Source organism: Typopeltis vanoorti, chromosome 3, assembly GCF_054136105.1.
Source record: "Typopeltis vanoorti isolate ZY-2024b chromosome 3, IOZ_Tvanoo_1.0, whole genome shotgun sequence".
Classification (NCBI taxonomy): Eukaryota; Metazoa; Arthropoda; class Arachnida; order Uropygi; family Thelyphonidae; genus Typopeltis; species Typopeltis vanoorti.
This window is the reverse complement of record NC_143551.1, coordinates 15,039,746-15,063,679: the sequence shown is the minus strand read 5'-3', so window position 1 is coordinate 15,063,679 and position 23,934 is coordinate 15,039,746. Positions and strand designations below refer to the sequence as shown.

Genomic DNA, 23,934 nt, shown 5'->3' with positions numbered 1-23,934 from the left:
GCGCTTTTTGTTGTGTTGTATCCGGATCAAAACCCATATTGATAGATGCGTAAAAGGATAAGGTATTTAAATAGCTATTTAATCGTTTTTTTTTGTTTTGTTTTTTTAATTAGGATTTCAATAATCTTTGAGATTGTGGATAGTATAGATATTGGTCTGTAATTTTTGATTTCATTTCTGTTACCTCCATTAAATAGCGGAATAACTGAGGCAATCTTTAAGTGTTCTATACATTTTCCGTGTTCAAGGAATTTATTAATGATATATATAAAGAACTGTAATTTATGTTTAATGAAAATACAGGTATCTCTCGATTAACGCGGTTAATTAATCCCTCGATGTTACCGCGTATATCAAAATCGCGTTAATCAAATCGAATAATCAATAGTAAAAATTACAATTCATCCGTGATCGATTACTGTATTAATAATTCGTTTTATATGGTACTCGTCAAGGAAAAATAAAAAATGAATGCAACGTAAATGTGTACCTACATTATTTACTGCAATTGTTTTATCAAAAGAAGTTATCAAGAGTCGCTTGAAGAGTTTTAGTTTTTTTCTTATCGGCATAAATTCTACGATAACAAGCAAAATGACTCTCCAGACCTCGGCAAACAAGCAATAAAATATGAAGAAAAAACACTGCAAATATAATACATGATGGTACAAATTAAGTGGTTGAATCCAACATTATTTCATAGCCGAATATAGAAATTCTAAGAGTTTCGTGCCGAATATATAGAAACTAAAAGGTTCGACGGATGCAAGCATAAGCCACCTTATGGGCAACTCGTAGTAAAGGTGGAGCAAGCTCCAGATCACTTTCTTTAGTATTTTCCATAAATCTAAAGCACATCTCCTACCGGACATGTATGATAAAAATAAGCCTTTGGCTCTCTATTTCAGTAATACATGTTGGTTATTTATTTTCAGTTGCAATCTAGAAATTATTGAACAAAGAATAGAAAAACAACAACTAAACCATACTATACTGACATCGGAGTTCGCGGTATCTCTCAGATACAATTTACTGTCAAATATCACAAACCTTTACATAACGTGTTAAAAACTGACAGCAAAAAAAAAAGTTCGGAATATCACTCCTAACATATGAATGCACAGCTACTGATGACCTCCAAGCTATATCTGAATCGTGTAAGAATATCAGCTGCGATCTCCGCACGGTTAAAGGCGCGTTAATCAAAACTCTTGTCGCGTATATCAAGGGATTGCCGCAATTAATTTCGCCACGTTAATGAAATCCCGCGTTGAGCAAAACCGCGTTAAACAAGGGATACCTGTATATAGATTTTTGACATTTATATTGTCACATACCATTTTATCCCTTTTTTAAATCCGATCATTACACTCTTTACCTCATCTTCATTTACAGCGTATAGATACATGGAATTCTTAATCCATGGAAGGTGACTCATGTACTTTATCCTTTCTGTAGGGTCGAAATCACAAGTACCATAGTTTGTAAAGTGGTTGTTCTTAGTACATCAGTGACGTCATTGCCCTCTGGGAATCACGTATTTTCTGCTTTGTGTTACCAATTATCATGTTACCCCCCCCCCCCCATGCTATACTTTTATCCTTCATACAAAAAGAAATTTCGACAGGAGATAATGTTCTTTTTGCCTGCTTTATTTTTTTCCTATAAATGTTTAGAAAATTTTTGATATTGCAATTTTCTGTATGCATATTTAATCATTTTGATAAATTCCTCATATAACTGTTTTGTCTAATATGTCATTTTGAGGCATATTTTATGTAATTCTCAAATTTATTATAACTGGTGCCAATTTCGAATTTTTTATGACTACTTGCATTTATTTTTATGAGTTTTTTTTTAATTTTAAACTATCATAGTCCGATTCTCTCCTGATGACAGGAATCTTTATAAAAACTTTTCAAATGAAGGTTAGTTAACTAATTTTATTGTATGAAGAAAGAAAAGGTTCCTCACATCATCGACTAGAATCGAACTTAGAACGGTCTTTCTTCGGGTAACATGGAAATGCAAAAGTTATTTCCACAAGGATCATTTTATTCAACTAACAGTAAATAGAGCATCACAGTGAATAATATTCACAGCGTATATGGATGCTTTTAGCGGGAGGGGTATCACTGTTTGTTACAATTATTAAACTCTGTGAAATTGTTTTTCATGGTAATTAACTGTGGAAGTGTGGGGCGTTTCGCATGCATCATCTGTAATTTTATCTTACATCTTGTTTTATATGTGAATTCATTCCTGCTTTCATTTTTCCTTCGCTTGTCCAAATTTGCTTATATTATTTTATATTTAAAAATTTCTAATTGCATATTTGACACACCTTGGTTTCGTAATATGCTTATTCCTAATTAAATAATAGTTATCAACCAGTAATTACATTCATTAAATTTTCAATTGAATTACGTTCAATTTTGTACACTGTTTTACTATTATCAATCATATAATTTTAAATCATTTCAGCACATTGTTGTTTGATTACACATTCTGAGTGCTTAAATTTCACTTTATATTCCAGAAATTGTCTTGATAGCTGATTTCAGTGATTCTTTCTCTCTCTGTCTCACTCACTCCCATCCGCGGGCGCTCACGCACACTCAAAAGCATACATATGCGGAGGTCCTCCTGCACAGCTATCTAGGTGATTGACTTGGTTACTTTAATAAGATATAAACCTTTAAGGACTCTCTTTCCTTGCTTTCATCCTTTTTCTAAAGGATAGCGTTTCTCATTGCATCTAGAAAATATTCATGGAAATTTATCAAGATATACAATATACACTGTCTTTTCTTTCATACATATAGTCCCATCTGTACATCCAAATGATATACGTAGTTATAATAATTACGATTATTTGTGCTCTATTCAACTTTTAATTTAGATTTAGGTGTAGTCAATATTTACATTGAAAAATTGAATCCAAAATAGCGCCAGGAATTCTGGAGAAGAACAAGATTAGTGGAAAGACTTGCAATATATGCAGAAGACAACTTTATATGAAACCTCAAAGCCAGGATTTGTAACATGTGCTTTGCCTCTCTACTCTAGTTCAAAGTACACAATTTCTCATACAATAGATAAAGGACAAATAAAATTCACAGGCTCTTTGCAGCCTACAGATGATGTTCATAATATGACCCAATAAGCCGTACAACACTTTTCCACAAAACAGAAACTGGTGACCTATGCTTAGTCAATATATCCACCTGACATGAAAACCAGAGACATACTTCTAGAAAAAAATACTTCATGACTCATACCAAAGATACCCAATTTTCTTTCTACAAAATACTTTCCTGCCAAAGTCATCATCTCTCTTCCTGCAAGTAAACAAACACCGCCAATATTTATTGAAAATGCCTGTGTCTAGCAGAAAATTACACCACAGAGAAGTTTTTCAATACCAAATTATAAGCAAAATATGCAAAGTTATCTGGACATCCACTTTCCCTATACCTCAGCACTGAGGGGGGGGGTAAAGGAGAGATCATATGAAGTTTAATTTTAAACAGTGTGCAAGCTCATATTCCAGACTGCCAATGAGTTCATTCTACAAAAATATCTCCTACAAAAGTACTATGCATTTTTTACCCACCAAAATCTGGTTCGGGACAAACGGCATTATGTGTTGATGGTCCTTCTACCTGACACTTTTGTAAAAAAAAATAAAATAATAATAAATTAAACGCACTGTTTTAATTTATTACTGGAATCTGTGGCATCCACTATTTCACGACACTTCAGATTTCTTCAACTTTTTAAAATAAATCATTATATGGTAAAGTGTTTCTGGTATTTTACAATAGTGAAGAGTTGCAGGACGATCCAACAGTAAGGCCGTTTACCACAACCCACATTTTTGAGAGCAGTATGCATAAGCTAGAGAATTTATTTATTTGTATTTATTGCCCTAGTTAGTGGTTCAAGAGATAATGAAAAGAGAGCCACAGAGAGCGAGCGAGAGAGAGAGAGAGAGAGAGAGGGGGGGGGATAACACTTCCTTTGGAAAGGTGAGGGGAGTTTCCTTATTTGTGATTACATCGCTTTCTGCATTCATAAAATACTTTCTACCAGCTCTTGATGTTTGCTGCAGAACCCTTTTTTTTTTAACTACTTGACTCATTGGGGTCAAATGCTCTTTCGATGTCTAAACGTAGTCATATGCATAGGTCATTGGACAACTGATAATATTTTTGCATACATCACAAGTATATTTTGGTATCTGCTATATTTCTTCCGTTTTATTGCATATCTATGGATCAGAATCTTTTGTTATTAAGGTGTGAACACAGTGTTGAAATTTTCTGGTTTTCCCTGCTTATAACTACAGTAACTATCTTCATGAACAATGTTTCGATCTTTTTGAAAATACCTTTTGTAAAGTTCAGATTACACTATATACTATTAGACTATAGACTATATATTTTCCAGCCGGAAAATCTCTGGGATATTTTCCGGTTGCAGGTGCAGTATTGTGTTCTTGCATACTGGGATTGCAAATGTAGCATCCGTTTCTTTTGGTTACATCGAGGTTACCTTGGGTAACAATGAATCTGTTGCGTTCGATGTTATCTCTCTCTTGTTCTGTGAATGGAACTGTAAAATGTTCTTGGGACACCCAGTAATTCTGCATTTTCTTGCAATCTTTCCTTTCAGAATGTAGTACATTTATCTTTCTTTCATTGTTATTTCTTTCGAACAGCCAAACCAAAGATATTTTGCCTTCGTAATTTTCTAGCGCTACTAAAGGTGCCTGTAACTATCAGCTAACACCTTTTAATTCATCTAAAGCAGTGTTTCTCAACGTTTTTTGAATCATGCCCCTCCTTAACGTCTCAAAGATTTTGATGCCCACCCCCTAGCATAATAGTCAGTCAAGTTCTGAAAAAGTATAATTATAAATATGTATAAATATGTACATGCACATTTTCTAATTGCCCCCCCCCAAAAAAAAATATTCAGATTTCCCCTGTGAAATACCCAACGTTGAGAAACACTGCTCTATAGGGAGTAGCATAGGCCGGTTTAGCCCTATCTAACTTCTGAAAGGAAAGTTCAATCTCCTCTGTTAGCAAATCACAGCTAGTTGGTCCAAGACTATCCCTAATTATACATGGTAATCTGTGAAGAAAAGCAGCAGCTGACAGGTGCCGCCATTTCATGGTCCCTAATCCTATCACTACATTTACTGTATGAAATTAGTGTGGGTTCTACGGTCTATTTTCTTGAGTTTCAGTGAAAAAAAAAAAAAAAAAAAAACCAGCTTACCTGAGGCACGGAGCGAATAAATCGGGAACCAGTCGAAAAAAGGCTTAGTAAAAGTTCCTCTACTCGGCGACTAGAATAGAACTTTCAACGCTCTTTCTTCAGCTGGTCTAGTGCCGTGGACCATGCCACTTCCATTGAGCTAAATAGATGCATTCATGGCGTGAAGGAAAGGATCTTCAATTTCTGTGTTTTATTATATTTTGATAGATATATATCAGTTTTTATGAGAGTTGTATAGGCTATGACTTTTTTTCAGATCTGCTGTCTGCTCTCTTCTGCTGGTGCTTTATTCTACTTCCTATTCTGATAGATTAAAAATATAAAAAAATCAGCTAACACCTGCAAAAAATCAGCTATTTTTTGGAGGTGTTAGCTGATTTTTTTATACCAGTAGCCAATCAGAGATGGCTGGACCATGTCTATCACTAATTATAGACGGCTACTGATGAAGAAACCAGCAAACAAGTGCTGCCATCTCTTGGTGCCTAACCCTAACCAGATATGTTATTGTCTGAAATAATGTGAATACTACGGTCGATTTTCTTCAGTTTATGGGACGAAAAATGGGCTTTCTCATGCCAATTGTTGACATGGGCAAGCCGATTTTCGATCGACTAACTCAAGCACCGGTCAAAGATACGTTCTTGTGTCCTCTACGCGACCAGGCGTAGAGGACACAAGCGCCACTTCCACTGAGCTAAACAGACCTCATTCTGATAGCTTCAATTTCGATGTTTTGCTTAAATATTTTCCAGAGAATACTTAAATTTTTCAGTTTTTCTTTATCGTAACTTGTGTTGGTAAAATATTTATAAGCTCTGTATTACTTAAAACTTAATATTTCTTAGTCTGACTCCCACTGATGAGACCTCAATAAAGGTCGAAACCGGTCTGGGTAGTGGCCCCTTGCCTTTAATACATAGCATCATACATCTCCTCCAGGAGATGTGCTTTGTATTAAGGGTAAATATTAAGAATAATCACCAGAGCTTATTCTACCTTTACCACGAGTTGCCTTGGACTTGCACTACGTGCAGGGTCAGCTAGACTTGCAACACTTGCAGGTGCAAACTTGACTGACTTGTCTGTTTGCTTACTTGGGAAATGGAGTAAAAAACCAGGTTTATATTTAAAATAACTTGGTATCTTTAACATCATATGCAATATATATATATATATATATATATATATATATATATATATATATATATATATATATATATATATATATATATATATATTTATATATATTGTATATGATGTATTATACTAGATCTGTTGATGTAATTTTATCATGTCGTTTTCGACATGATAAAATTACATCAATAGATCTAGTATAAAAGACAATAGTACATTTTAAAAACAGGAATACGAGCTTGAGTTCTAAATTAGTGCGTGAGCTGCCACGAGTGCGCCAATACTGAACAGAGGCAATGTGTGCGTCAGAGAGATTGAAGCTAAGGCTGTTGTTAACATGGGATGAATGTAGTGAAATTTCTCTAGATTTAATGATCTTTCTTTCGAGTTCATCATAACACACATGGATATTAGAAGTTTTTGGCCAGTCTACGACGTGTTAGCGGCCTTCATCCGAGTTAATAGAGAAGAGAACATGGCTAGAGAGAGCACTGGCTCTGGTCCTATTTTAGGAAATGTCTCTCTGGTGTTCTTCCATGTGCAAAAGGATGAATTTAGCTGTCTGACCATAATATGATTTTCCACATTCACACAAAATCTTGTAGACAACTGGATACTGAGTAGAGAGATGTTTCACTTTACGTTTACTTAGTATGGAGCGAAGTTTTGGAAACGTAGTGAAGCAAGTTCTAATGTTGAATTTCTTAAGAATTTTTGCTAGTTTTGGGGAGGGAGAGCTGGTGTATGGCAATGAAATAAAAGCTCTTGGGGGAGAATAATCTTCAGTAGCAGTAGAGCGATGGAAAGAGAAAAATGTATCAATCTGTTTAAGAGAGAATAGTTGGCAACACTACCGGCAAGATTTTTTTTCTACGTTGGTACATCTGTCATAAGCATCCATGTGAAATTGCAAGTCATTCTATCAAGGAGTTTGTTTTATACAGCTGTCTGAAGCAAAAGTGTTGTCTGTATCCCTTGAAATAGATAAAATTGAGTATCGTACCATTATAAAATTCTTTGTAAAAGAAGATTTAACGCCAATAGATATTCGTTCGAAGTTCATAAAGGTTTATGAGCACTCTTCTCCACACGAAGGACGTCTAAAAAGTGTAACGACAGCAGAAATTATTGATCAAGTGCACAATATGGTATTGGATGACCAGCGAGTCAAAGTGCATGAAATTGCTGAGACTATAGGCATTTCAAAAGAATGTGTAGGATATATTTTGCATGAAGAATTGCAAATGAAAAAGCTGTGTGCAATATGGCTGTCGCGCTTGCTCAGCAGATCAAAAACGCACTCACATGAAAATCTCTGAACAGTGCTTCGAGCGTTTTAACAAGAATAAAATTGATTTTTGTGCGTCGATTTATTACTATGAATGAGATTTGGATTCACCATTACGCACCAGAATCCAAACACAAGTCAAAACAGTGGACAGAAGCCAGTTGTTCAGTGACAAAGAAGACAAAGTCAGTTCCATCAAGAAAGATCATGGCATCAGTGTTTTGGGATGCAAAAGGCATTTTTTTATTAATTATTTTGAAAAGGGTGAAACAATAACTGAGGAATATTATTCCGATCATTTAACCAGACTAGACGAAAAAATTCGTGAGAAAAGATTCGGTTTGCAGAAGAAAAAATCATCTTTCATCAGGACAATCCACTTGCCCCCAAAGGTGTTATGGCAATGGAAAAATTAAGGGAATCTGCACTATGAATTGTTGGCACATCCACCCTATTCACCAGATTTGGCACCCTCTGAGTTCTATCTCTTCCCAAAAGTAAAACTCTTCTTTGCTGGTCAGCAAAGATGGGGTATTTTTCAGATCTCACTGAAAACCACTACTGGGATGGGATAATGGCGCTTGAGAATCGCTGTCATAAATGTATTAGTCTTAAGGGAGATTATGTTGAAAAATAAAAATAATTTTGAAATTATACATTCGTTTTTTTCATTATTAGGCCGAGAACTTTTCAGACCATCCTCATACTGCCCTGGTTATACCCAGATAGTTTGGAAGGTCAATTCCATTTCCCCAGGGCCACACAGACTTTGTAGTAGTAATTACATGTGTAAAGTGGATATTAAATCCAACATTATTTTAAAGCTGAATATTTGTAGAAAATATGAAAATTTCGTAAATTTACCTGAGAGCTTAGGAGAAAACAATTCTCAGCATCCTCGAATTGCCTTAGCTTGGACTGCTTAAGAGACATGAACACTGCCCAAACGTCCATATATTCGTCTTTTATTAGTCCATTTCATAAAGGTTTCACTGGCGTGACAACTGTTTTGAACTGGTTGGTTCTCTTCAGAGACCAGGCAGAAACCTTAAGACAGCAAAATCTCTCCTTCAGTACTAAGTAAATCGAAATGTCACAGAAATGTTTTTTTCGTAAGTTAACTCTCGGTCTCTGGTAATAGTAGTAATCCTATTATACCATAGTCCCTTTAACAAATAGTTAATAGTATACTCTAGTTTGAGTGAAAATAAAATTAATATCAGCTAAAATCAGCTAACTTCTTTTTATTCCCTTATAGGGATTAGGGGAGGCCTTTATACCCTATCTAGCTTTCGGAGACTGAGTGGACAGTTCAATCTCCACCAGCAGCCAATCAGAGATAGCTGGCCTATGTCTATCCCTAATTATAGGTGGCCACTGATGAAGAGATTGGCAAACAAGTACTGCCATCTCTTGGTACCTAACCCTAACATGATATGTAAAAAAACTGTCTGAAATAATGTGAGTACTACGGTCAATTTTCTTGAGTTTACAGAACGAAAACCCGAGTTTGCAGAACGAAAAAACCCGCTTGCCCATGCCAGAGATCGACTAACTCGGGAATCGGTTGAAGATAGGCTTAGAAAAAGTTCTTCCAGTCGGTGACTAGACTTGAACCTAAGTCTAACTGAGCGACCAAGCGCAGAGGACACAAGCACCACTTCCACTGAGCTACACGGGCCTAATTTTTATATAGAGATCATATAATTTATAGTGACGCTACTGGGAAATATTTAATTTTATCAAATCATTCATCAAAATCAGCAAACACCCTTTATTCCCTATAGGTATTAGGCGAGACCGTTTTAGCCCTGTCCAACTTTTGGAGAGTGAGAGGGAAGTTCAATCTCCACTGGTGGCCAATCAAGGTAGTTGGCCCAAGACTATCGCTGATTATACATAGTATTCTGTGTAGAGAGGCAGTTTACAGGTGTAGACATCTCATGGTCCCTAATCCTAACACTATGTTTGCCGTCTGAAAATAGTGTGGGTTCTAGGGTCGATTTTCTTGAGTTTTCGGTACGAAACACCCTAGTTTCCGGGAGGGAGGGGAAAAAAAAAAAGCTTGCCCGTGTTAGAGATCGACTAACTCGGAAACCAGTCGAAAAAAGACTCAGTAAAAGTTTCTCCAGCCTGCGACTGGAATTGAGCTACGACGTTCTTTCCTCGGACATCTAGGTATCATTTTCAATCAGTTGCTCAAGGGTGGCGATGGCACCAACAAAATTATTTTTGTTGTTGTTATTTCTTTTATTTAAATTTTTGCTAATTTTCGAAAATGTGATTTCTGTAAACCTCTGGCGATGAGTCTAGGCACTCCGTAGAGTTGTCTATAGATAATAATAATAACAACAACAATAACAATAGTTGATTGCGATTAGAACAACAACAATCGGTTGGGACAAAATAATAATAATAACAACTCTAATTGAGTATGATTTAAAATTCCAGGTATGTATTATAGATGGCGCTCTGGTAATAAATGTGTTCTGCATGGTTCAGAAAAGGAGGAGGTGTGTGAATTATGATGTTTAATATATTTGTGGTTTGTTCGTTTATTTTTAGTGAATTCTCTCTGTCTGTGATCTTATAAATGTATTGCAGAATTACATAATAAAGTCATGTGAGCCGGGTGATGCCTGTTGTCTACAACAAAGTTGGGAAGCTATTTCCTGTTATGTGATAGTCTCTTCAACAAACGTCAGGTAATTTTAGTGATATTAATATTATCACCATTATTTCTGAACATGCACTTCATTGAGAGTCCAAGAGTATATTGTACCCCTTAACCTGCACAGCATAGTTTCCAAAGATGGGAAAATTTATATAAATTAAGTGAATATTAGATCCAGCATTATTTCAAAGCCGAATATTTTTGGACATTATATCTTAATGAATATAGTGATAATTGTGAAATATATTTACCAAATCCACAAAACGTTCTGTAAAATATTGTTTTTTCAACGAAATTTAAGATTAAAGTATTTTATATTTGTCAGTGCTATTTGGTGTGGCTTGTTTATACTTGAAATTTGCCTGTACTGTACAGTTGACTGTAATGAAAATACTTCAAAGGGGATTCAGATTGTAACTTCTGTAATTATTATTAATTACAGAATACGATGGCTCATACTAACATTACTGTTAGTATGAGCCATTGTATATGTAGTATTCAGTCTGAATGGCAAGTTTTTAGGGTGCAAAATTATCGCCATTTCAGCATAAACTTTATTCACAGCCCTTCCATACAGATCGAGATATACTGTATCTGTATACAGATGGTGATGGCAATGTGCTACAGACCATCCACCGACCTTAACATTGCCCTCATGAAGGCAGAAGACTAATTTGACACAACAGTTATAGTAAACAACACTAAAACCCAAAATACTAGTTATTAAAATACCAAGAATCACATATCCTGTATACCAGTTAGACCACATAATCCCATTGCTTTAATAATGCTAGTTATTACTGTTGTCCTAAAACTACACCTATGACAAATGCTGAATACCTAGGCCTTTACTGCCTGATTGTTTAAGTAAAAGATATACCAGTCAACACTAAGAAAATTATCTTTCATGGCATTGGTGCAGCAATACTTAGATATGGCATAACAATCAATGTGAACACTGCCAGCAAGCACCTGTCAAAATTAGAAATGTGCACAGAAGAATCATTTCAACAGTGCTTTGGGGACACAATACACAAAACAACCAACTCTTTAATGGCTACTCATAGAATTATAAGCATGTTCAAATTGGATCAGTTTGGAATTATATTAATTATTTAAATAATGATTACTGTGGTATAGAGAATAATACTGCATAATTTGACCTACCACAACTCAACATTACAATATATGGTGCAGCATCCAAGAGTATATCTTGAGAGAGCTAAATCTACTACAAAATTGGTTTCTGCGATATATGTATTCTATAAATATTTCTGTGCAAAGTGGTCATTTGAAATAGCATCAATAATTCCCCTATTTAGTACTAAGCTCATTGGAGCACGTGCAGCTGCTGCTCAACATCCCTTCGCAGTGCCCCTTGAAACCCACATAACAAGTTTCTTTTCCTCCTCCTCCTCTATCCCTGCTACTGCTGTACTGTGGAACAGTCTCCTCCTGATGTGTTTCCCAAGAAATGCAATATACAATTTTTAAAGTCAAATGTAAACAGTTCCTCCTTTCCCAACCTACCCATATATTGTACTAATGTGCTATAGGTTAATCAACCAACCTCTTGTGTATGGGTTTAACATTAAAAAAAAAATAATAATAATAATAATCTACTCTGTTTGACAATCTTTCACATAGCTCACAACCTAAACACTTACCATATGCTAAAACTTAGAGCCTGTGTAGCTCAGTGGATGTGACATTTGCACACCATGGCGCTTGACTGCACAAAGAAAAACTTGCTATAGAATCTAGTCAGCGACTAGAGGAAAGTTTTCTAAGCCTTTTTTCCAGCCTGGTGGGCCGAGTGGTTAGCGTATTCGCTCTCCAGCCAAAAGGCTGCAGGTTCGAATCCTGCCGTGGGCATGGATGTTTGTTTGTGAAAATACTAGTTGTGATGGTTGGCAGTAGATGGCATTGGTGTAGATGATGAAGATAGTTGTAGCTGGTGGAGTGGTGGAGACAGAGAGTTGTAGAGTAGGTTCCCTCCATCAATGAGTTTGGACTCCCTGGAGGTGTTATGTAATAATAATAATAAAACCAAGAACTACATAAGTGGTATCAGCAGTTAATACCAAGAGAACTGAAAGACTGAATTTGATCAGTTATCCAGAAGATTAAAGGAAAAACACCATGTTTACTGTTATAGCAAAACATAACAGTAAACACTAAATAAATAAATGAACTCCTTGTGATGATACAGCATTTCCCCCTTTATCCAGGAGTTCATACCATCTAGTCCCCCCAAATTTTATCCGGGCTCCGGAACCGGCATTGGCTGATGAATCAGACCTATGGCTGGGTCAGTATTCCTTGTAATCCATGTGTGTCCTCGGACCAGTTTGCCTGCTTGCAGGATGAAAAACACCAGATAAACTGGCAGAAAAAACCCTGCTGTCCACGCTCAAGACCGGCTAACTTGGCTATGGCTGAGGAAGATCTTTGAGCTCCTCGCATCGTTGATGGGAATCGAACCTAGGACATTCCTTCCCCAGGCATGTGGTTACGAAGTGCAAAGCCACTAGGCTAACCGCAGGGACACAGTAAACGTTAATCTCACTTTTTTTTTTTTTACAAAACTTATTCCATTTTTTAAGGATGGTGAGATTATAATGCCACATTATGCTTAATCTTTATCTGTGTGTGTTAATGCTTAAGTGATGGGAAGAACTATGTTAAAGACTTAATAGAGTGAAATAGCAATGAGAGAGGATTAAAAATATTTAATACTTCCACTATTTCATCTCAGTCAGAGAAACATCTTCAGATAGTGGAATATGACACTTATAACACATACAAAGGCTACGCAGAAGCGAAACATATGAAGGAAAGACTAGATTCCTAACTAGGTGTGGCACCCTCTGTGGGCACCTGTTGGATGCCTAGAATGTAAACTGAGATCTGAAAGTATTAGCATTTCCCTATATTGTAATAGAGACTGGAATGAAGAGACTGCATCAGGAACCAAAGAGAATGAATTTCTTGAGTTTTGGAGGGACAACTACCTACAGAGGTCCACACGTGGATTGAGGATCTTGGATTTGATTATCTTATCGATATTGTTATAAATGAAGTGTCACATCTTCCTCCAGTTAGCCAAAGTGACCATGAAGTGATCACTTGGGTAATGGTCAGCCATATCAGGACTTTTGTGAGCGTCACTATGTGGAACTATAAGGTAAGTGATTATGACAAACTCAGGAGGCGACTTGCAGTGATATAATAGAATGAGGAATTGGATTAGAAGGAAATCAATGCCCTTGGTCTCTACTCAGGAAGTATCTGGCAGAGGTAATGACTGAATGTATTCCAAAGGTCAGGAGATTAAATAAGGTAGGTGTAAAATGGATGACTGAAGAAGTGAAGCATGCAGCCTGGAAAAAGGCATTGGAGGTGGCACAAGATGAGTGGTGATAATCAGTTACATGAGGAGTACAAGAGCAAGCAAGGAAGGTGACTCTCTTGGTAAGGGTAGCACAAGTGTAGTATGAGTAGCACTTAGCAAATGAAGCTAAAAGAAATCATAAGGAGTTTTTTCAGTATGTGGCCAGTAGGAGGATGAATGATTATGAGAGGATGAAGTTGGTCATTGATAATGAGAGAATTTTAAAAACTAAGAAGGATGTAGTAGAGGTGTTTAATGAGCAGTTCATTAAAATATTCCATCCTTGTGATTGTAACATAATACAGAAATTGAGAGCAGTGGAAATTGGGAGAAGAACCAATAATAATGATGAGTGAACAAGAGGTGTATCAGGAATTGAGCAAACTTGATGCAACAAGACTGGGGCTTGATAATATATATACTGCAAGTCTTGAGGGAATGTTTCAGGGAGTTAACAGCTTTAACTTACATTTTTAATGTGAGTCTTAGATTAGCCTAAGTTTCAAAGGAGTAGAAAGTCCTTTTCATAAAGGGGCTGAAAAGACTAAGGCTTTGAGGCCACTCAGCTTGTCTGGAGTTGTGGTGAAGGTGTTGGAGATGTTACTGACGAAAAGGATTCAGAACAGGGTTAACAGCAACGGAATTCTCTTTAATGGACCACATGGGTTTGCAAAAGGAAGATCATGTTTTAGTAATCTGCTTACTTATTATAACAAGGTAACAAACACATTGGACAAGGGGATGCATATACAGTAATCTATTTAGATATATTGTGAAGGCTTTCGATAAATTGCCATGTGACAAACTAGTAATTAAATTGGAACAGATGAAGTTGGACAGTAGATTAATGTTTTGGATTGGGGATTGGCTGTCTGATAGGTATCAGAAGGTTGTGTATGGGAAAGGGGGGTGATATCGCAGAAGAGGAAAATCACTAGCATTGTGCCCCAGGGGTCTATTTTGGAGCCATTGTTGTTTAATTTGTATGTAATTGGATTGCTTAAATCATGATATACAGTTTTTTTTGCAAATGATGTAAAGCTGGGGAGAATTATGAGAAGTGGAGTAGATGTTGTAGCTTTGTGAGAGGACAATAGACTGTCTGAATGGCATGTAGGGATGTCACTTTAATGTAGAAAATTGTAAGGGTTTAAAATTTGGGAAACACAGATGGGATATAATGTATAGGATAAGTGGGGATATTTTAGAGGAGGTGGAAAAGATGAAAGATTTGGGTATAATGGTGGATAGGGACTTGAAATTTTGTAACAATTTGTTAAAATTGTGAGGATTATGCAGTGGATTATGGGATTGATGTGCAGAATAATGATGTGTAGAAGTAAGGATGGTATGACATTGTACAAGACATGGATCAGGCCACATATGGATGGATTACTGTGCACAGATTTGGTTGCCTGGTTTTCAGAAGGATAATGAGTTGTTGAAGAGGATTCAGAGGCAGTTGACTAAGTCAGTTTCTGGTCTCTAGAATGTGGAATATGAAGACATTGAGAGAAGGCAAATTATAGAGCCTAGTGGATAGAAGTGAGAGGGGAGACATCAAAATGTATTAGTTGGTAAGGGGTAATTATCAGATTAACATGGATGAGATTTTTCATAGATATCTGGAGATGGGGAGAATGAGAGGCCATCCCTTGAAGTTGTATAAGGTAGGTGTGAGCAACTGGGTGAGGAGATTTTTTGCATGGAGAGTGTTGAGTGATTGGAATACATTGTCTGAGAGGATGGTGAGTGCAGATACAGTGAATGCATTTTATGCAACCATATTTATTCAAAGTAGGCTGATTTTTGAGAGCAGCTGCAGATTTTAAAAACAGTCTTGCTCTTCTGAATTTGCTTTGATGGAGCATGGTAATCTTTTTTCTAGTTGATTCTATGAGCTGCATCGAAAGCATGGTCTGCATGATAAATCTTGATTTACCATAGTCATGAATGCAGATGTATTTTTTGTTCTTTCTATATGGATGGTGGCTGATCTTTCTTTCTGTTCATAGTAGGCAAATTTGTAAGAATGGGGAACTTTATGCACCAGGAACTGAGAAAGGAGGGAGCTGGTCTTTAGTGGAGTGGATAATGGCAGCTTGTTTCAAGTGGGGACTTGAAAGCTGTGCATAGGTTGTATTTCTTTAAGAATGCCTTATAACATAATTGGTAGAACAACAGAACATTACACCCTTCAATTTGAAAAGATCTGAGTTCTATTTTTGTCTTGACGAGAGGAATCTTTATCAGTTAAAGGTGAGTTAGCTTTTTCTCCTGCAAATTTTTGGTTTTCATCCTGCATACAGTCAAATTGGCCACACAGTTTACAGACAAAAAAAATACTGCTGTTGGTGGTAGTGATTATGGACTTTAGATGGCATTGATGATAGTAGTGCCATTGTATGTAGGTGGAGAATTAAGTAAATAGGGGAGATGGAGAGATGTGTGTAGTGGAGTAGAGTGGAATGCCCTCCTGCAATGAGTCCTTAGTGTCATGCAATAATAATAGTAATTTTTTTTCTGCTATACCCTGGATGTAGGGGATGATGTTAGCATTACAAAATTCCTTCTGAAGGGAAGGATTATTTTTTTGATACTGTGTGTTAGATCCAATGAGGACCTTTTTATCAAAAGGGTCATTCAGTCAGGATTTAACAAGAAACAAAATTATGAGCTAGAAATACTTGTACTTTTAGTCAAGAAAGCAAAAAGAAAACATGTTAGAATTACCCTAGAAAGAAGTAAAATAAAAGTGAAATTTGTATGTCTAAGTAAAAATGTATTGTTTAAGAAATTGTGGATATTTTAAAATGCTCTGTGTAAGAATATATGTCTAAGTGCGAACAAAAGTACAAAGGTTGCTAGCTAGCTGCCCACGATGACGTAACGCCTGAAGTGAAAGCGTTCGTGGAAGGCGAACGGAACTCGCGTTCTACGAAAAGAGTGTTCATCCAGGAGAGAGGTATGATGCCACTTCGTAAGAGCGAATAGGAAGGTGCCATGAATAAGATTCGAATGTGGAAAGAGGGCACTGTAACAGAGAATAAGTACGAGTTCACGCGTGTTTGAAACCCCCCCCCACTCCCCGTTTTTCCTGTTCTGGTTTTTCTCGTGTGGACCGGTAGTGCTGACTGATCGACGGTGCTGGACGGCAATCTCCTTCCCGGTTGCTAACTGAAGGAGTCGGGCATGCTATACGCAAAATGATGGCAGTTTTCCAAATTGGTCCATCGGTAAAGCTTTTGCCGATGTTGAGAGTAAAGGATTCCTTTTGATGGAGGTCAAAAGGAATTCTCTGACCTCCATCGACGAGCTAGCGACAGCAATCCATGAGATGAGTGAGTGTCCAGCAAATGAAAGAGCAATTTCATAACGAACATCTGCGTGACTTTCACGTGGCGGCAATCTACTATAGCAGAAAGATATCCCCTCACAAAGGACGGATGAAAGAACTGTGACATCTTCACGTCAAGATGGTAAAGTATTGAAACCTTTTTACCTATGTAATAATTAACTTTAGAGGAAGGAAGGAACAAGATTCTGACTAGTAAGAAAAAGAACTTTAAAGTAACTTTGTGCTCGGTGATTTAGAGACTGTGTTGGACTGGTAGTCTCAGAACTTAAGATTGTGCCGTTCCTAATTTAATGTAAAGGGGTCAAAAATGACAAAGTTTAGTTTAGAAATTGATCTTATATTTTGTGCTATGTGTGAACCTAATTCACCCATGGAATGTGAATGGTATACTTGTCAGTTTGAATATTTCTTATTTGCTTAACTAGTGATTTAGTAATGATTTCAATGATTTGCTTTTGACATATTAAACTTAATTGCAATCTCTTTAGCCATTTAATGTTTTTCTATATAAGCCTGAGTTCTGTCTGAGCATGAGACTGATTTTACCACTCGTAAAAGTTTGGACCTATGCATAAGGGGAATATAAAGGGAGTTAAGAGTATTTTGGCCATGATGTATGCTAAGATTACTTTAAGCTACTTAATTAATTTAATAAAGTTAGGTAACACTTGACTTCTGGGAAAAGTTTCTTTGAACAAGAATTTTCTGTCCTAAAGCTCTGACTGGTGCAGCTAAAACAAACAAATATCATCAGAGCTTGAAAGGGAAACGGGCCCCAGAGAATTAGTTTAGAGATATTCTTAGTAGGCACAAGAGAAATAATAGTAGTGAAAATATAGAAAAAACAATGACGTAACATGTGGGAACTGTAGACATTAGATAGGGGGTGTAGTATGGCCTGAAGAAAGTTTACATGTCATACCTACACATTCTTTAAAGCATATAGATCTCTCTCAAGCCAGCCATACCAAAATTGAATACTCTTATCCATTCACTTAAAGATCCACTTTGCAATGGATCATCCTGATGTCTACCATAACTCTTGCTCCTACAAACTTAAATACTTTGGATAAACTGGAAGAACAGGTAATATATATGCCTAGAACACAGAAAATGCATCTCCAACATACCGTCATTCCAGGATGGCAGACCATGCCATCAAAACAGATCACTAGATTCAATGGGAAAAAACCTCTTTCTGAATCTGCCACAAAATTCCTAAACAAATTCAGCTGCATACATTGCCAAAAATCTGGGAGACCATCAGCAAGATTCCACCACCACATCCATAGAGTGCTCATTAGGACTGTAGGAGCTGGCTTTTTGAAATTAGTGTGTTTGCCTTTCCGTTGCTGTGCCTGCACCATTAGGAAGACAAAGAAATATTAGTATTCTTTTTTTCCCATGAAGATGCCTTGATAACTAAGGCAAAATATTGTTTTAGTCATCAAGGCAATAATTTGCAATTAATCTTTTGTAACCGTTTATCTTACTATAAATTATATGCATAAAATTTAAGTAAAAATAGCACATATTACAAGTATATCAGGATGTATTATTAGTAATTATAGCAGTAATTCATAAATGTATTTGTTATGTAGGTTTGTTAAGTTTGTAATACTATATTTACTATTATTATTATAATACAGTATCTCCATAGTGTAAGAAGCGTCATTGCAGGAGACTACACTAACCGTTATTAGCACAGTACTTAACACTCTCTCTCTCTTCTCATTCACTGCCAGCGCACTTAAGACTACCTGTGGCAGTTTACTCGTCATTCACCACTCTCCAATCCAAAAAATTTACTCCCCATTCCCTTACTAGCAATACTCTTACACAATTTCCTGGGATGACCCTAATTTTCTTCTTATATGGCATGTATTAAAATATTTCTTCTGTATCAATCTTAATGAACACCCATTTAGTAACTTATTAGCAAGGTTTGACAAATATGTTCACTCACTTGCCTGTGGTGAGTAGATTTTGCCAGCTGTTGAGGAGATACAGAGTGGACAAATAGAATATTTTTAATTTAATAAAAAAATTTTTCTCAACAAAATATATATATTATTTTAACTTTAAGAAAACATAGGAGAATATGCATAACATAAAGGACCTTTCTAGTTGCAAAAATTAATTTAACAAATTATATTTTCCAAAAAAATGTCTTTACTGCTCTTCCTATTTTTATTATTTATTGACTTCTTGGAATGATCCTCACACAATGGAAGATCGTGTCTCTTAATGGATTCAGGTTATTTGCCAAAAAAAAAAAAAAAATCTGTATGCACTTCTGCTGGAAAAGCACTGTCCACCCTGATCGTGATTTAAGAATAGGACAAACTATTATCCCTATATTTCCAGAGGCTAAGTTTTTAGGACTCTTTTCTAGAAAGCTAACTTTCTACTTTCTTTACATACATTCATCACCTTTGAGATAAGTGCAAAAAAGTGTTGAACATCCTCTGCACTATGGGGTGCTGATCAATGTTCCTTGCTCTGCATTTACTGTGCACGATTGATTATGGGTACCAGGTTTACAGTTCTGCAAAGCAGAGCACACTGGTGGTTGGACCTGATCCATCATCAGGGTATCCAATTAGCTACTGGTTTATGGGCTACTGGTGCTTTTCACACATCACCCGTTCAGAGCCTTTATGTTAAATGAAATGAATCCCCCTCTATCACTTAAAGAAAAACATTAGCAAAGATCATCCTACATGCACTAGTTGGAAAGTCCTATGAGGCTATGGAAGCTGTTGGCATGAGTATTGACCACATTACCTGCACCAAACAAAACAGCATCATCCTATTGTGCAACCTCTCACTTTGTCAACTACAGGTCTCATACACCCTCATCTGTCTACCTTCTATTGTTTAGTGTACACAGAGCAGCCAACTCTCATTTCTTGCCATCTATACCGATAGTTCAAGATCTAAGATCTCTGTTCACTGTACAGCTGTGTTTCCTAACATTACAATCTCCAACCAGATCCCACTTGATTGCAGTAACTGTACAGCAAAGTTGCATGTCATTCAGCTTGCAGTTGTGCATATCAAAGACTCCTACTCAGATGACTGAGTTCTTTACAGGCTATTTCCTCTCTGCTGTATAATCCACATCCAGTGCTTGGCGAGGTTGAAGCACCTCGTGATGAGTTTCTTCTCATGAAATAAAGGAGAAAACATCTATCTATCTGTATATACAGGGTGTTCCAAAAAAATGTTTACACACTTCAACAGCTGATAACTCACTTAATTTTCGTTATTTTGCAGGTTTAATGGATTTGAAATAATGGCTGAAACCAGACTAAGCTTTGAAGAAAGAAAATTTATCCTAAAATACTACTGGAAGTATGAAAACGTAGTGGAAGTGCAAAGACAGTTTAGAAGAGAATTTCAACAAGATCCACCTACGAGACTTACTATCACTCGAATTAGAGATAAATTTGAAGAAGATGGAACTGTTCAAAATGTCCATAAGCAATGTTCAGGAAGACCACAAACAGCTACGAGGCCCACAACAGAAGAAAGGCTGATTGAAATATATCGTCAAAGTTCAAGAAAATCTGTGCACAACCGTCTCGTGAGATATGAGTATCAAAATCAAGTGTCCATTGCATGTTGAAGCGCAGTCATTGGAAAAGTTACATTCCAAGAAGAGTACACGCTCTCAATGAAGATGATCCCGATAAGAGAATGCAGTTTTGTGAGTGGTACTTGGGAAAATGTGAAGGGGACACACAATTTCCAAGACGAATTGTGTGGAGTGATGAGGCCACATTTAAATTAAATGGGTCAATTAACCGGCACAATTGCACTTACTGGGCACCTGAGAATATGCATGTAATGGAGGAACATCATGTAAATTTTCCAGGAGTGATGGTGTGGTGCGACTTATCAGCACACGGATTAATTGGACCATTCTTTTTCAACAGTACTGTAACTGGTGCCACTTACTTGAACTTGCTGCATGAAGCTGTCATGCCACATATTCAAGAGGACTTTGAGGATGAGGACTTTTATTTTCAGCAAGATGGGGCACCCTCACACTACCATCAAGATGTGAGGGCCTATCTTGATGAGACTCTATCCAACAGATGGATTGGAAGAAGAGGTTCTGTAGAATACCCCCCCCCCCCCCCATGTTCACCAGCATGCCAATGGACTTCTTATGGAGATTTATCAAGGATAAAGTTTGCACTTCAAAACTGGCAACAGTCGATGACTTGAAAGCAGCAATCGAAAGATAATTCACCCAGCTACAAGATGAAATGATTCTCAGTGCTTGAAATTCCATTGCTGTACGTTATCAGCAGTGCCTGGACCAGAACGGTCATCAGTTTGAATACAGACGTTGAGGGATGAAAAGTACATTTATGTAGTGTACTTTACAATGTGAAAGTTAACTGTATTATAATAAATACCAACTTTATGATCATTCAAAGTGTGTATACATGTTTTTGAGACACCCTGTATATAAGGAGGTGGTGGCACAGAACTGGCCACCTCCTAAACTACCTCATTTTTACAAAGATGCTCTGCAGCAGTGGAAAAATACAGGACTTTATCACACACTGACAGGATCAACAGAGTCAGCTGTACTAACAGAAACAAAAGTCTCACAACTGGCCAGTCCTTCCTTTTCCCTATATGGAACTGGGCAGGAATAAGAATCATAGGGACCTCCTGACCCTGAAACTAAAGTGGAAAACACTCACATGCCTACCATTGAAAAACCCAAAAATTGAAAAGCAATATCAACTGATGCAAGCTGCTATTATAAAATAGCCTTCCCAGATATCGCTACACCTCAGGAAATCCGTATTCCTTCTAGAAACTGCGGGGAGCTTACCTTTCATCTTGCATCATCTGAAGCCTCACTTCCAAACTACAAGAAAATATACCACTTCCTCATATCAGTGCCTCCAACTTTGCCCTTTGTATATTCATCCTTAACCCTCTCATCTACTAAGCTGCACATGCCATCCAGTTTTCAGTGGGATCTTCCATATAAATCGAGGTGTGCCAAACCAGATTCCGACATATAGTGTAGGCTATGGCATAACATCTTGCCAACTCCTACTAAGCTGTACAAATTCCAGCAAAGAGAATTGGATCAGTGTCTATTCTGCAAAGTTTCAGGCACCTTGGAACATGCATATCTAACCTGTCCTGCAAACAAAACATTGATCACCTATGGCCTGAATATAGCCTCTAGCATCTGTAACTACATACACAGCCAAGAAGACTACTGGAATTTAGTCCATACAGAAGAGAACAAACACAGAATATGCAATTTCCTCTTCATCTGTGCCAAGGCCATCTTCTACCTTAAGCACACAAGAAATAACCAGCACCCCTCCATCACTGAATCAGAACAAACCCTCATGTGTAGCCTACGTCAGAAACTACACTGGAATTTGATTATTACAAAGAAACAGGAACTGTTTTTTTGTAATAGAGAAGTGGAATCCAACTGGTACCCTGTTCTGGATTGCCAACAACGATACACTTCAGCTGAAAAATAACTAAAAGTGATACTGAACTGTAATATTGACTCTTACTGAAAAGACAAATCCTGTCTACCATTAATCTATCATTTTCCCTCATTTCTGTTGTATATCTAAAAAGAAAATCTTTTTTTTTTTCTCTCTGTAATATACATTCTTATAATATATAAATAGTCCCTTTTTGTTGCCTATCTTCCAATGTATATTTTATCAAGGTTTAATAAATAAATAAAAAATCTCTCTCTCTATCTATCTATATATATCCATGTATAGCCTCTGTCGGAAACTACAAAGCAGGCTTTCACTGGAACTTAATTACTACAAAGAAACAAGAACTGTCGCGAAATTCATAGAGGAGTGGAACCCAACTGGTATCCTGTTCTGGATTGCCGACAACAATACATTTCATCTGAAAGAAAACTAAGAGTGAAACTGAACTGTAATGTCTATTCATTTATTGCACTTTCTATTGTATATCCAAAAGGAAAATCTTCCTTTCTCTGTAATATATATATACTTATAATATGTAAATAGTCCTTTTGTTACCTATCTTCTCATGTATAATTTTTCAAGTTAAATAAAAAAAAAAAAAATCTCTCTCTCTCTCTCTATATATATATATATAATATGCATATGCAGATCTATCTTCTGTACAAAATAAAGACCCTTAATTTCGATGTTCGGTTGTGTTGGATTCCCAATCCAACCATAATTCCCTAGATCAGCTCATACTTTCTCGACATACTGTTTGATAGTCCCTAATACTAACTACACATGAATTATAAAATCAAAGTTAATTGCCCAATGGCAATAGTCTTGGCAGGAGAGACACTGATGAACAAGTTGCATGAAATCATTAAATCAATAAATCGTTAAACATTAAACATATATATTATTCACTGATTTATCTCCTTATAACTATTTATTTCATTGTTAACACCTTGTATGCTGCTGTTCTTGTTCTGGAACTATGATTCTTCTGTCCTTGCACCATTGAACCCCAAATCAATCAATTGATCAACACAATGCAAATGTTCTTCAAACAGTGATACAGCAGCCCCTAATCAATTTATGGAACCTGTATTGATTTTGATATACATCATTAAACAATGGAGACAATATTGGGTGAGTACTTTTTTTTTTTTTGTGGCAAGTAAGGCTTTGCATAATTTTTCAAACCCTGCTTATAAGTTTCTTTTGTGTTTCTTTAATGCCTATTGACTTAACTTTGCAACCCCACACCTTCAGTCTATTACAATAGAGCAGAGTAATCTGAGA

At 36.6% G+C, this 23,934-nt stretch overlaps 1 protein-coding gene across 2 annotated transcripts in view; it reads left to right on the top strand.

The window, feature by feature from the left end:
• Positions 1-10,101: 10,101 nt before the first annotated feature.
• The window catches only part of dor (vacuolar protein sorting-associated protein 18 dor), a 201,594-nt gene continuing 187,761 nt past the window's right edge, over positions 10,102-23,934 (top strand). The window contains exons 1-2 of one of the 2 annotated variants that reach the window (XM_090390559.1): positions 10,102-10,165; positions 10,280-10,419. The gene's annotated coding sequence lies outside the window, so the exon portion shown is untranslated. Of the gene's footprint in view, positions 10,166-10,222; positions 10,420-23,934 lie in introns of those variants that run through there. The other variant, XM_090390558.1, reaches the window with a different exon arrangement.